Genomic DNA, 13,805 nt, shown 5'->3' on the forward strand with positions numbered 1-13,805 from the left:
TACACTCAATTTTGAAAGTCAGCTGGCACTGACCCAAAATTAAATTCTAGAACTAATCGACACATCAATTAACCACTGACAATAAAGAGCAAACCAGTGTCCACTACAATTAAGAACTGCAATATGGGGGGGGGGGGTGGTGCCTGGGTGGCTCAGTCTGTTAAACGTCCAACTCTTGGTTTCAGCTCAGGTCATTATTTCACAGTTCGTGATTTCAAGCCCCATTATCATGAGTTTGAGCCACCAACTGGATGGGCCCTGTGCTCTCAGCACAGAGCCCACTCTGGATCCTCTGTCTCCCCACCTCTCTCTGCCCCTCCCCCATTCACGGGTACCCTCTCAAAATTATACAAACATTGAAAAAAAGAAAGAAAGAAATGTGGGGCAGCTGGATGGCTCAGTTGGTTAAGCACCCAACTTAGGCTCACGTCACGATCTCACATTTTGTGGGTTCAAGCCTCACATTGGGATCTGCGCTGACACCTCAGAACCTAGAGCCTGCTTTGGACTCTGTGTCTCCCTCTGTCTCTGCCCCTCCCCCACTCATGCTCAGTCTCTCTCTCTCTCTCTCTCTCTCAAAACTAAAAATAAAATTAAAAATAAAAAAAGAATCGCAATATAGGGGGCACCTGGGGTGGTTCAGTCACTTTAAGAATCTGACTTCAGCAAAGGTCACAATCTCATGGTTCCTGAGTTCAAGCCTAGCATCAGGCTCTGTGCTGACAGTGAGGAGCCTGCCTGAGATTCTCTCTTCTCTCTCTGCCCTGACCCTACTTGTGCCCATGCACACGCTCTCCCTCTCAAAATAAATAAACTTAAAAAAAAAAAAAAAAAAAGGAATTGCGACATGGGGGCAACTGGGTGGCTCAGCCCCTTGATCGTCCAACTCCTGATTTCAGCTCATGTCATCATCTCAGGGATGTTAGATCAAGTCCCACATCAGGCTCCATGCTGGGTGTGCAGCCTGCTTAAGATTCCCTCACTCTCTCCCTCTCCCTCTGTTCCCCCCTACCCCTCCACTGGCACTGTCTCTCTTAAAAGGAAAAAAAAAAAAAAAAGAATTGCAATAAACAACAGGGAAGTACTTTCAAACTGCTTGATTTGTTTTGGGATAAAATTCATAAAACATGAAACATAACAGGGAGCATGGCTGGCTCAGCTGGTAGAGCATGTGACTCTTCATCTTGGGGTTGTAAGCTCAAGCCTTATGTTGGGTGTAGAGATTACTAAAAAATAAAATATTTTAAAAAAACATAAAACAGGGGCGCCTGGGTGGCTCAGTCAGTTGAGCGTCCGACTTCGGCTCAGGTCATGATCTTGGTTCGAACCCTGCATCGGGCTCTGGGCTAACAGCTCAGAGCCTTGAGCCTGCTTCGGGTTCTGTGTCTCCCTCTCTCTCTCTGCCCCTCCCTGGCTCATCCTCTGTCTCTCTTTCTCTCTCTGTCAAAAATAAATAAATGTTTAAAATTTAAAAAAACAAAACAAAACATAACATTTTAACCATTTAATAATGTACAAGCCAGCAGTATTTTTTATTATATTCACAATGTTGTTGCCAGGTTATTTTCAACTTTGAAACGGAAAAACTCACTTTCAATGTAATGAATCAACCATTAACTCTTCCTAAATAAAAGGTTAGGGTAGCTGAAGTCAAGTACATACGACCCAGGTAAATTCAGTGTTTATAATTCATCACACACACAAAAAAAAATCATCTTTTTACTTTCCCCCTCCTATATGCAATGAAAGCATATAAATTGTACCAATGTATCTTGAGGACATGTTAATACTACTCACTAATCCAATTAGAGTCACTTATCTTGGTAAAATTTTTCATTTATCTCAAATACACAAAAGCAACCATAACAACAATTTCTTGCACAACTTAAGATCTTGTTTGACCTTACTCAAAAATCCTTCAGTGGAAGACTTCCACTTCCAGTGAGAATGCAGAAGATTACAAAGATAATCACTTGTGTCTTAACAATTAGAAAACACCAGATAAATTTTAAAAAAAAATCTTTTTCTTCTTCTTCAAAGGCAATGAAGACCTACAGTCACAAATGCAAATAAACTGAATTCTAGACAGGGACCAGCCTTCTCTAGGAGACCTGCAGATTACTACTGCTTTCAACCCTGAGTACCATTTACCATGCCTGAAGCAAAAGTGAAGGAAGAAAAAAAGCAGTCATACACAAAGGATCTTTAGTCTGACACAGAGGAACTAGTCAAACTTTCAATGCCTGAGAATGGGCAGACTAGAATCTAGAGAAACCCAAACAGAAAACTAGTCCTTATTCCTACCAATTACCACCCCCCCCCGCACCACCACCCCCCGCCCCCAGAATAACAAGTGGTGATGCAGAAGCTGGCCTGAAAACTGAGAACCTACAGTCTCCCAGCACTTAGATTCCAAGTTCCTATCACAGAAGAGCACAATCCTTTCCTTAACACATCTGAATCCATGAATGAGCTGAAATTTATTAAGCAAATCACCTAAGGGGGCCTGGATGGTACAGTGGGCTAAGCATCTGACTCTTGATTTTGACTCAGGTCATGATCTTGTGGTTTGTGGGTTTGAGCCCCCACATCGGGCTCTGCGCTGACAGCTCGGGGCCTGGAGCCTGCTCCAGATTCTGTGTCTCCCTCACTCTCACTAGCCCTCCTCCACTCGTGCTGTCTCAAAAATAAATAAATATTAAAAAAAAAAAAAAAAAAGGATACCAAAAAGGGGGGGGGGGTCAAAAATCTGAGGGACAACATCAAATGACCTAACATACTAGTAATTGCACTTTTTAAGAGGCATTAAGAAAGGAAAGCATTTGGAGAGAAAAAAGAACAAAAATATTCCAAAAGTTGGGGCGCCTGGGTGGCTTGGTCGGTTAAGCGGCCGACTTCGGCTCAGGTCATGATCTCACGGTCTGTGAGTTCGAGCCCCGCATTGGGCTCTGTGCTGACAGCTGGAGCCTGTTTCAGATTCTGTGTCTCCCTCTCTCTCTGCTCCTCCCCTGTTCATGCTCTGTCTCTCTCTGTCTCAAAAATAAATAAACGTTAAAAAAATTAAAAAAAAAAAAATATTCCAAAAGTGAAAGTTTTAACCCACAGATCCAAGAAGCTCAGCCAATGCCAAGAAGAATAAATACAATGGCTTTCAGAAAGCCATACCTAGGCACGTAAAGAGGAGGCTGCCAAAAATTAAAGATCAAGAGAAAAACCTTACAAACATCAGAGGAAAAATGACACGTTATGGTAGAGAAACAACAGTAAGATGAGCTATTTACCAAAAACAATTTAAGTCAGAAAACAAGAGACTGATACCCGTCATAAAGTAATGAAAGAATCAACCTAATGTTCTGTATCCAACAAAAGAAGACTTCAAAGATAAAGACATTTTCTAACAGCTGAAACAAGTCAGACTGTACAAGAACTACTGCCCCCTAAGGTCAGAAACTAGATAAGGATGTTAGTTAGCTCTCGCAACTTAGACTCAATTGTGCTAAAGGCCTCTACCAGGGTGATCAGGAAAGAAACAGAAATAAAAAATATCCAGACTGAAAAGGAAAAAGTGAAATTCTCTATTCACAGATGACATTATCTTGTATGTAGAAAATACTAAGAAAACCGCTAAAACACTACTGGAACTAATAAATGAGTTTAGTAAAACTACAAGATCCAAAACTAATACACAGACAGACATTATTTCTACAAATGAGAAACAAATATCACAAATGCAAGAGAAAAAAATTCCATTTACATTTACAATAGAAGCAGCAAGATTAAATTACTTAGATATAAAATGAACCAAAAAGTATAAAACCTGTACAAAGAAAACTAAAAAACACTTTTGGAAAAAATTAAAGACAACTTTAATAAAAAAAAAAAAAATACCCTGTGTTTATGCACTATAAGACCTAATATTGGTACAACAGCAGTACTCCCTAAAAGGCGATCCACAGATTCAACACAATTCCTATCAAAATCCCACCTGGAACTTGTATAAAAATCCAAAAGCTGATCTTACATTTCATATGAAAATGCAAGGATCTCAAAATAACCCCAAAAATCTTGACAAATATGAATGAAGTTCTCTAAAACTTGTATTTCCCAATTTCAAAACTCACTATCAAAGCTATAATAAACATAACAGTGTGACGATACTGGCATAAGACTAAACACAGAGCTCAAATGAACTTAATTCAGAGTCTAGTAATGAACTGCACATTTATATTAAGTGATTTTCAACTGCCGAAGGTGCCAAAACAATTCAGTGGGTAAAGAATGGGCTTATGTTACTCATAGTAGCTAAAAAGTAGGGGGCACCTGGGTGGCTCAGTTAAGCATGTGACTCTTGATCTCATAGTAATGATCTCACTGTTCGGGAGTTCAAGTCCCATGTTTAGCTCTACAAGGATAGCACAGAGCCTCTCCTTGGGATTTTCTCTCCCTCTCTCACTGCCCCTCCCCCACCATATCTCTTGAAATAAACTTAAAATTTTTTCAACGTTTATTTATTTTTGGGACAGAGAGAGACAGAGCATGAACGGGGGAGGGGCAGAGAGAGAGGGAGACACAGAATCGGAAACAGGCTCCAGGCTCTGAGCCATCAGCCCAGAGCCCGACGCGGGGCTCGAACTCACGGACCGCGAGATCGTCACCTGGCTGAAGTCAGACGCTTAACCGACTGCGCCACCCAGGTGCCCCGTAAACTTAAAATTTTTTAAGAAAAATAAAAAATTTTTAAAATTAACTAAAAAATAAAAATAAAGTAAAAAGTGGAAATAGCCTTAATGTCTATGAACTGATCAGTGAATTAAATAAAATGTGCCATACCCATACAAGATTATCATTCAGAGATAAAAGAAATGAAGCATAGACACACACCAACATGGATGAACCTTCAAAATGTTATGCTAAATAAAAGACCACACATATTATATAATTCTACTTATATGAATGTCCAAAACAGACAAATCCATATAGACAAAATGGGGACAGTTGTGTGTGGATGGGGTGGGGTTGAGGAGGGGATGCAAAAAAAAAAAGGGGTGTGATGACTAACAGAGGGCAAGGAGTTTTCTTTTTGGGGTGATGAAAATGTCCCAAAATATCTGGTCATGGCTGTACAATTCTACTGAGTATACTAAAACCACTAAACTGTACACTTTAAAAGGGTGAATTTTGGGGCACCCAGGTGGCTCGTAAGGTTAAGCGTCCAAGTTCAACTCTTGATTTTGACAGTCATGATCAAGCCCCACGTCAGGTTCCACACTGAGAGTGGTGCCTGTTTCAAATATTCGCACACACGTGCGCATGCTCTCTCTCACTCTCTCCCCCTCCCCACCCTGCTCCTCTCCCCAGCTCAAGTTCTCTCTCTAATTAAAAAAATAAATAAATATAAGAGTGAATTTTATGGCAGTGAGTTAATCTCAATTTTTAGGAAGTTAAAAATATACACTAACGGAAGTTCTTTGAATGGACAGGAAATGAACCAATGTGAAAATGGATCCAAGAATGAATGAAAAATAGATGTGAGTAAATATAAAACATTTGTTATTTAAATGACTACTGACTGTTTAAAGCAAATAAAGTAACAGTGTTTGAGGAATTTATAACATACATACAAAGACACAAATTATAAGAACTATGCTTATAATTAGCTCTTCAAGTCCTGTTATAATTGAATTCCACTTTTAAAATAAGGACACACAGGGGCGCCTGGGTGGCACAGTCGGTTAAGCGTCCGACTTCAGCCAGGTGACGATCTCGTGGTCCGTGAGTTCAAGCCCCGCGTCGGGCTCTGGGCTGATGGCTCAGAGCCTGGAGCCTGTTTCCGATTCTGTGTCTCCCTCTCTCTCTGCCCCTCCCCCGTTCATGCTCTGTCTCTCTCTGTCCCCCAAAAAATAAATAAACGTTGAAAAAAAAATTTTTTTAAATAAAATAAGGACACACACTATAATCTTTACAAACACTGCAATGCACTGAACTGTGTCCCTCTCAAATTCTTATGTTAAAGTCCTAACTCCCAATATGATTGTACATAGTCTTGAAGATGTAATTAAAGTTAAATAACATCATAAAGATAGGGAAAGATCTCTCCCCACACTACATTAGGACAAAGCTGGAAGGCAGCGGTGTACAAGCCAGGATGAGAGCTTTCAAAATAGAACCCTGCCAAACCATTCTCTTGGTTCCAAACCATTCTCCAGAACTGCTGGAAAACTAATTTTCACTGTTTAAGCCACAGTTGATGCTATTTTGTTGTGTCAACCTGAGCAGACTAATAAAACCACTTCTAAAAATGGAATTGTCAAGATGTAATACTTAAAAACTAGCCATATTAGTGATAAAAATAAATGTAAATGAACAAAATATCCTAAATAAAAGTCAAAAGATTTTAACAGTGAACAAAAAGTTCCAACTATAAGCTGTTTAAACACACACACACACACACACACAATTTGAATATAAGGACAGAAAGAGACAGATTCAAAGTGAAAGAAGGGAAAAGATAAGTCACGTCAACAAAATGAGAAAGCCAATGTGGCTCAATAACATCAAAGTAGACTTTAAAAATAATTATCATCAAAGATAAAGAGGAACCTTGTAAAAGTTTTATGGATTCAACTCATCCAAAAGACAAGAATCCTAAAGTATATATACCTTATCATATAGCTTCAAGATACTTGAAGCAAAAAATTTTTAGTACTGAAAAGAAAAACAGACAAGTACATGACTTTGGTGGGAGATTTTAACACACCTTTCTCAGTAACTGATAGGACACACAGACAAACAGACAATTAAGGAGAAAGAAGAAATGAACAATACTGTCATACTTACCTGAGAAAACTACCAAACATTACGTAATACATAAATTTTCAAGCGTGCACTTAGTATTTTTTTTAATGTTTATTTATTTTTGAAAGAGAGAGAGAAAGAGAGCAAGCAAGCAGGGGAGTGGCAGAAAGAGAGGGAGACAGAATCTGAAGCAGGCTCCAGGCTCTGAGCTGTCAGCACAGAGCCTGACGTGGGACTAGAACTCATGAACCACAAAACCATGACCTCAGCCAAAGTCACTTAACCAACTTAGCCACCCAAGGGGCCCCAAGAGTGCACTTAGTATTAACCAAAACTAATCATATGCTAGACAATAAAGCAAAGATATGATAAATTTGTATTTCAAAGGTTTTAAGTTACATGTTCTCTAACAAGAGAATCAAGCTATAAATCGATACTAAGTATCAATACAACGTATCAAAATTTGCAGAAGGTACCTAAACCAATGCTCAGAGGAAATTTTATATCTTTAAATAAATAAAAGGTCTAAATCAATTATAATAGTCAGGGGTTGATAAACTTTTTTGTGAAGTGCTAGATAGTAAAAATGTAAGGCTTTGAGGTCCATACAATCTGTTACAACTATTCAACTCTGCTACTGTAACATAAAAGAAACACAGACAATATGTAAACAAGTAAGCACAACTGGATTCGAAATCATGGACAACAAAATTTGAATTCTATTTCGTTTTCACAGGTGACAAAATATTACTCTTCTTTTACTTTTTCCCTATTTAAAAATATAAAAATCTTAGTTTGCAGGCCATATATAACAAATGGCAGGCTAGGTATGGTTCTCGAGGTCTTAGTCAGCTAACCCCCATTCTAACGTAACACAGGCAAATTAAACCAAAAGCAAGTAAAAAGAAGGAAATAAAAATGGGGGGGGGGGGGTCAATGAAACAGAAAAGAGAAACTGAATTTGTGATTTGAAACCTGCCAAAAAAGAAAACTCCATGGATTCCCTGATGAAATCTAACACATAATGAATAATCTTGCACAAACCTGGGAGAATACAACAGTTTACAATTTATTTTTTAAGCTTATAGATTTATTTTTGAGAGACACAGAAACAGTGCAGGTGGGGAGGGGCAGGGAGAGAGGGAGAGAGAGGGAGGGAGAGGGAGAGGGAGAGAGAGGGGGAGAGGGGGGGAGAGGGAGAGAGAGGGGGAGAGGGAGAGAGAGGGGGAGAGGGGGAGAGGGGGAGAGGGGGAGAGGGGGAGAGGGAGAGAGGGAGAGAGGGAGAGAGGGGGAGAGAGAGAGAGAGAGAGAGAGAGAGAGAGAGAGAGAGAGAGAGAGAGAGAATCCCAAGCAAAGCTCTGTCTGAACATCTGTCTGAAGTCTGAAGTTGTCTGAACTTCTCCCTTGCAAAAATTTCACTTAAGTGGTGAAAAATGGCTTTTTCTTTACCTGTTTAACAGCTTTATTTATAAATTATGTAACATAAAATCCATACCTTTTTTCAAATTTCCTTCATCTATTTTACCCATCCCCCCACTAACCTCTCCTTGGCAACCACCAGTTTGTTCTCTACATTTAAGAGTCTGGTTTTTAGGGTTTTTTTTCCCTTCTACATTTTTTTCTGAAATTCTCTTTCTTAAATTTTGAGTGAAATCATATATTTTCTTTCCCTGATTTATTTCACTTAGCTTTATATACTCTAGATCCATCCTTGTTATTGCAAATGGCACAATCTCATCCTTTTTATGGCTGAATAATATTCCACTGTATGTATTTACATCTTTATCCATTCATCTTTGAATGGACACTTGAGTTCTTTCCATATCTTAGCTATTGTTAAGTAATGCTGCAATAAACATAGGGGTAGCACATATCTGTTGAAATTAGTATTTTCATTTTTGGAGGGGTAATCCAATTTTGGGGGGTAATCCTCCAATAAAAGGATTAAGGGATCATGTGATAATCCTATTAAAAAATTTTTTTTTACAAACTCCATACTGTGTTCCAGAGTGGCTGCACCAGCATACATTCCCGTCAACAGTGCACAAGGGATCCTTTGTCTGTGTATCTTCACCAACACTAATTTCTTGAAACACTTTCTTACACCATACACAAAAATAAACTCAAAACAAAGACCTAAATGTGAGACCTGAAACCATAAGTTGCTAGAGGAAAACAAACACAAGCAGTTATCTCTTTGACATCATCTCAGAAACATTTTTCTAGATACATCTCAGTTGGTAAGGGAAACAAAAGCAAAATTAAACTACTGGGACTACACCAAGATAAAGAGCTTTTGCACAACAAAGGAAATCATTAACAAAATAAAAAGACAACCTACAGAAGGAGAGAGGATATTTGCAAACAATATACCCAATTAGGGGTTAATACTCAAAATATATACAGAACTTTTACAAGCCAACACTAAAAAAAATAGTAATAATCCAATTAAAAGTGGGCAGAGAACAGGAACTGGCATTTTTCCAAAGAAAACCTACAGATGGCCAACACAAGAAAAATGTTCAACATCACAAATCATCAGGGAAATGCATATCAAAGCCATAAACTTATCACCTCACACCTATCAGAACGGCTAAAATCAAAAGCACAAGAAATAAAATCCACCCGTTTTAAGTGACAACTCAAGGCTTTTTAACAAATTTATAATTTTGCAATCCAGTTTCCTTCATCTTTTTTTAAAAAGGCTAATAAGCAAAACAAACCCTCTTTTTCCTTTCCCTGTTATGTCAATTTTTAAATTCATATAAAAATGTCATTCTCTATCAATTAATTGAGGATTAACATTTAATGAAAGTTCTCTAATTATCTTCAATTTCAAGATAATAACTTCCACGATGTAGAAAAAAATCTGTATTTTCTTTTCCCTTAGTCACACCACCTGAATTTTGTTTTCAGTAGCAGAGAACTTCATGAAGCTAGATGTTGGCTGTTACTGCAGTAATTGCTTTCACATTTTCCTGGGAAATTAAACTTGTTCGGTTAGAAAGGTTCTCAGAAAGGATCTCTCCTTATCTTCCAATAAAAACTTTATGCATAATGCATGAAAATTTGTCTTGGTGGGAGGATTTTGCAAAGAACCCTGAAATTTCATACTTCTAAGAAGCCTCTATCCAAATAAATTAGGTGAAAGTTTATTTAAGCAAGAATATAAGCAAAACCAACAATTTGTACAATTTAAAAAAAAAGGATTACTTTTTTGATAATAATCAATGCAACAAATAAACAGGATATGTGCCATCACTCTGAAACACATTTAAAACGCTGTAAGTGCTATAGATAAAACTCAGTCAACATTTACTGAGCACCTAAAACATGCCATTATATTTTCTTGGGCACAGGGATTATTGCCAAAACAAATAAAGCACAGTCACTACATTCAAGGAATTTACACACCAGTACAGGAGACATACAAGAAGATAACATGTTACTTAACAGATGCTATTATAAACATATGTACAGGTAACTACTGATGCACCTTAGAAGAAACTATAACATAATGCCTTCCATGAAACTGGTTATTAGATTAACAGAAAAAAGAAATCCACTGGAAAATGGAAATGTAAAATGCAGAAGAAAACAAAGAGCTCCTAGAAACTGAAATCTGGGTTAAGGTGCCTGGGTGGCTCAGTTGGTTAAACGTCCAGCTCTTGGTTTTGGCTTAGGTCATGATCTCATGGGTTCAAGCCCCACATCAGGCTCTGTGCTGGCAGTGAAGAGCATGCTTGGGATTCTCTCTCTACCCCCTTCCTCCTCTGCCTCTCCCCCACTCACGCTGTTTCTGTCTCTCCCAAAATAAATAGAAAGAAAGAAAGAAAGAAAGAAAGAAAGAGAGAGAGAGAGAGAGAGAGAGAAAGAAAGAAAGAAAGAAAGAAAGAAAGAAAGAAAGAAAGAAAGAAAGGAAGAAAGGAAGAAAAGAAAGAAAAGAGAAAAGAGAAAAGAAAGAGAAAAGAAAAGAAAAGAAAAGAAAAGAAAAGAAAAGAAAAGAAAAGAAAAGAAAAAAGAAAAGAAAAAGAAAAGAAAAAAGAAAAGAAAGAAATTGTAATCTAGGGTGCTTGTGGCTCATTAAGCAACTGACTCGGTTTCAGTTCAGGTCATGATCTTACAGTTCTTGAGCTGGAGCCCGCATCAAGCACGGTGCTGACACTGGGGAGCCTTCTTGAGATTTTTTCTCTCTCTCAAAATAAATAAATAAGCTGAAAAAAAGAAAAATCAGGGGCTCCTGGGTGGCTCAATCAGTTAAGCGTTCAACTTTGACACAGGTCATGATATCAAGGTTCATGAGTTCGAGCCCCAAGTCCAGCTCTGTGCTAACAGCTCAGAGTCTGGAGCCTGCTTTGGATTCTGTGCCTCTCCCCCCGACCCCCACTCATGCTCTCTCTCTCAAAAATAAACTTTAAGAAAAATTGTTTTTAAATAATAAAATTTTTAAAAATAATAGAAATCTGATTTTTTTTTAATGTTTATTTATTTTTGAGAGAGACAGAGACAGAATGTGAGTGGGTTGGGGCAGACAGAGAGGGAGGCACAGAATCTGAAGCAGGCTCCAGGCTCCAAGCTGTCAGCACAGAGCTTGACATGGGGCTCAAACTCACAAACCGTTGAGATCATGACTTGAGCTGAAGTCGGACGCTCAACCGACTGAAGAAACCATAACATGGTTGTAATCATGACTGTAATAAAAACTTCAGTAAGTGGGGCCCCTGAGTGGCTCAGTCGGTTAAGTGTCGGACTTCGGATCAGGTCACGATCTCACAGTTGTGAGCTGGAGCCCCGCATCGGGCTTCGTGCTGACAGCTGAGAGCGTGGAGCCTGCTTCGAATTCTGTATCTCCCTCTCTCTCTGCCTCTCCCCTACTTGTTCTCTGTCTCCCTCTCTCTCTCTCTCAAAAATAAATAAAAGGTAAAAAAAAAAAAAAAAAAAAAAAGCCTTCAGTAAGTTAGATATTAAATCAAGAAAACCTCATGTAAAGTAGAGCAAAAAGATAATGACAGGGAAAAAAAAAAAAAAAGACCATATACAGTAATCCAGGAGATTGAACATCCAACCGAAAACCTTAAGTGGAAAATTTACCAGAATAATACTAAATATGTTCCTACAACTAAAGAACATGAATTTGATTGAAAAAACACAGCACACAACAATAAGAACCACACCAAAGCTTATCAATGTGAAATTTCATAATATGAGAGATCAACAAAAGATGTTAAGAGCATCAAAGGACCAGGAATCAAAAGGACATCAAACTTCTCAAGGCGGGGGTTGGGGGGGAATGGCAGGCTCAGTCCCTAGAGCATGAGACTTTTGATCTTGGGGTTGTTAGTTCAAGCCCTACACTGGGCACAGAGCTTACTAAAAAAAAACCTCTGGGAATGCAAGCTGGTGCAGCCGCTCTGGAAAACAGTATGGAGGTTCCTCAAAAAACTAAAAATAGAACTACCCTATGACCCAGCAATTGCACTACTAGGCATTTATCCACGGGATACGGGTGTGCTGTTTCAAAGGGACACATGCACCCCCATGTTGACAGCAGCACTATCAACAATAGCCAAAGTATGGAAAGAGCCCAAATGTCCATCAATGGATGAATGGATAAAGATGTGGTGTATATATATATATATATATATATATATATATATATATATACACACATATATATACATACATACATACATACAATGGAGTATTACTCGGCAATCAAAAAGAATGTAATCTTGCCATTTGCAACTACATGGATGGAACTGGAGGGTATTACGCTAAGTGAAATCAGTCAAAGAAAGACAAAAATCATATGACTTCACTCATATGAGGACTTTAAGAGACAAAACAAATGAACATAAGAGAAGGGAAACAAAAATAATATAAAAACAGGGAGGGGGACACAACAGAAGAGACTCATAAATATGGAGAACAAACTGAGGGTTACTGGAGGAGTTGCTGGAGGGGTTGTGGGAGGGGGGATGGGCTAAAAGGGTAAGGGGCATTAAGGAATCTACTCCTGAAATCATTGTTGCACTATATGCTAACTAATTTGGATGTAAATTTTAAAAAGTAAAAAATAAAATTAAAAAAAAAAAAAACCTTCTCAACAGGTAACTGGAACACAAGGACACGTTTTCAAGCAAAGAACTCTATACCCAACCAAATATATAAAGCAGGAGGATATAACAAAGGTACTTTTCACCATGCAAGAAGAAAACTAAGGGTTGAAAAGGGCAAAGCAAGTTGAAAGGACACTACTATTTCCATCAGAAGTGATTTTATTTAAATATTCCAAAATTCTACGTACCATACATTCTTTCTGAGGGAACAAAAAGATGTACTTGACCAAAAAAAAGAGAACACAAAGCAATAGAGACAACTGAAGATACAGGAAATAGGAGGACCTATTTAAAACAATGTTAAATGCAGAGTCAGCAGGATGACAGCAAAGTGAAATCCCAAACCTTTACAGTCTCAGAGAACAACTAGTTCAGATTGACAAAGGCAGACAAGAGCAACTCAAGATAGTATTCAGGAGACAAAAAAAATTTTACGTTAATTAGATGAAAAGTGTGTGCATGTCTAAGTAAACTGAGAAATTTCAAGTTTAACTTAAGAATCTGAAAAGAATTGGGGCGCCTGGGTGGCTCAGTCGGTTGAGCATCCGACTTCAGCTCAGGTCATGATCTCACGGTTTGTGAGTTCGAGGCCGCGTCGGGTTCTGTGCTGACAGCTCGGAGCCTGGAGCCTGCTTCGGATTCTGTGTCTCCCTCTCTCTCTGCCCCTCCCCTGCTCATGCTCTGTCTCTCTCTACCTCAAAAATAAATAAAAACATTAGAAAAATAAAAAATAAATTTTAAAAAGAATTTGAAAAGAATTACCACTAGACATATAGAAAACTAAGGGAAAGAAAAAATATGGTAACAATTACTAAAAAACAAAATTATACAAGAAAATGTGATTATGATATACTATTTGGCTAAACAGTATAGAAAATTTATATCACAGCA

General features: G+C 38.3%; 1 protein-coding gene across 14 annotated transcripts in view; it reads right to left on the minus strand.

Annotated features, from left to right (window-relative positions):
• The window catches only part of MGA (MAX dimerization protein MGA), a 170,929-nt gene that overhangs the window by 72,521 nt on the left and 84,603 nt on the right, over positions 1 to 13,805 (minus strand). The gene's annotated exons all lie outside the window — the stretch shown is intronic.

The sequence above is a fragment of the Felis catus genome, chromosome B3 (assembly GCF_018350175.1).
Source record: "Felis catus isolate Fca126 chromosome B3, F.catus_Fca126_mat1.0, whole genome shotgun sequence".
Taxonomy (NCBI): domain Eukaryota; kingdom Metazoa; phylum Chordata; class Mammalia; order Carnivora; family Felidae; genus Felis; species Felis catus.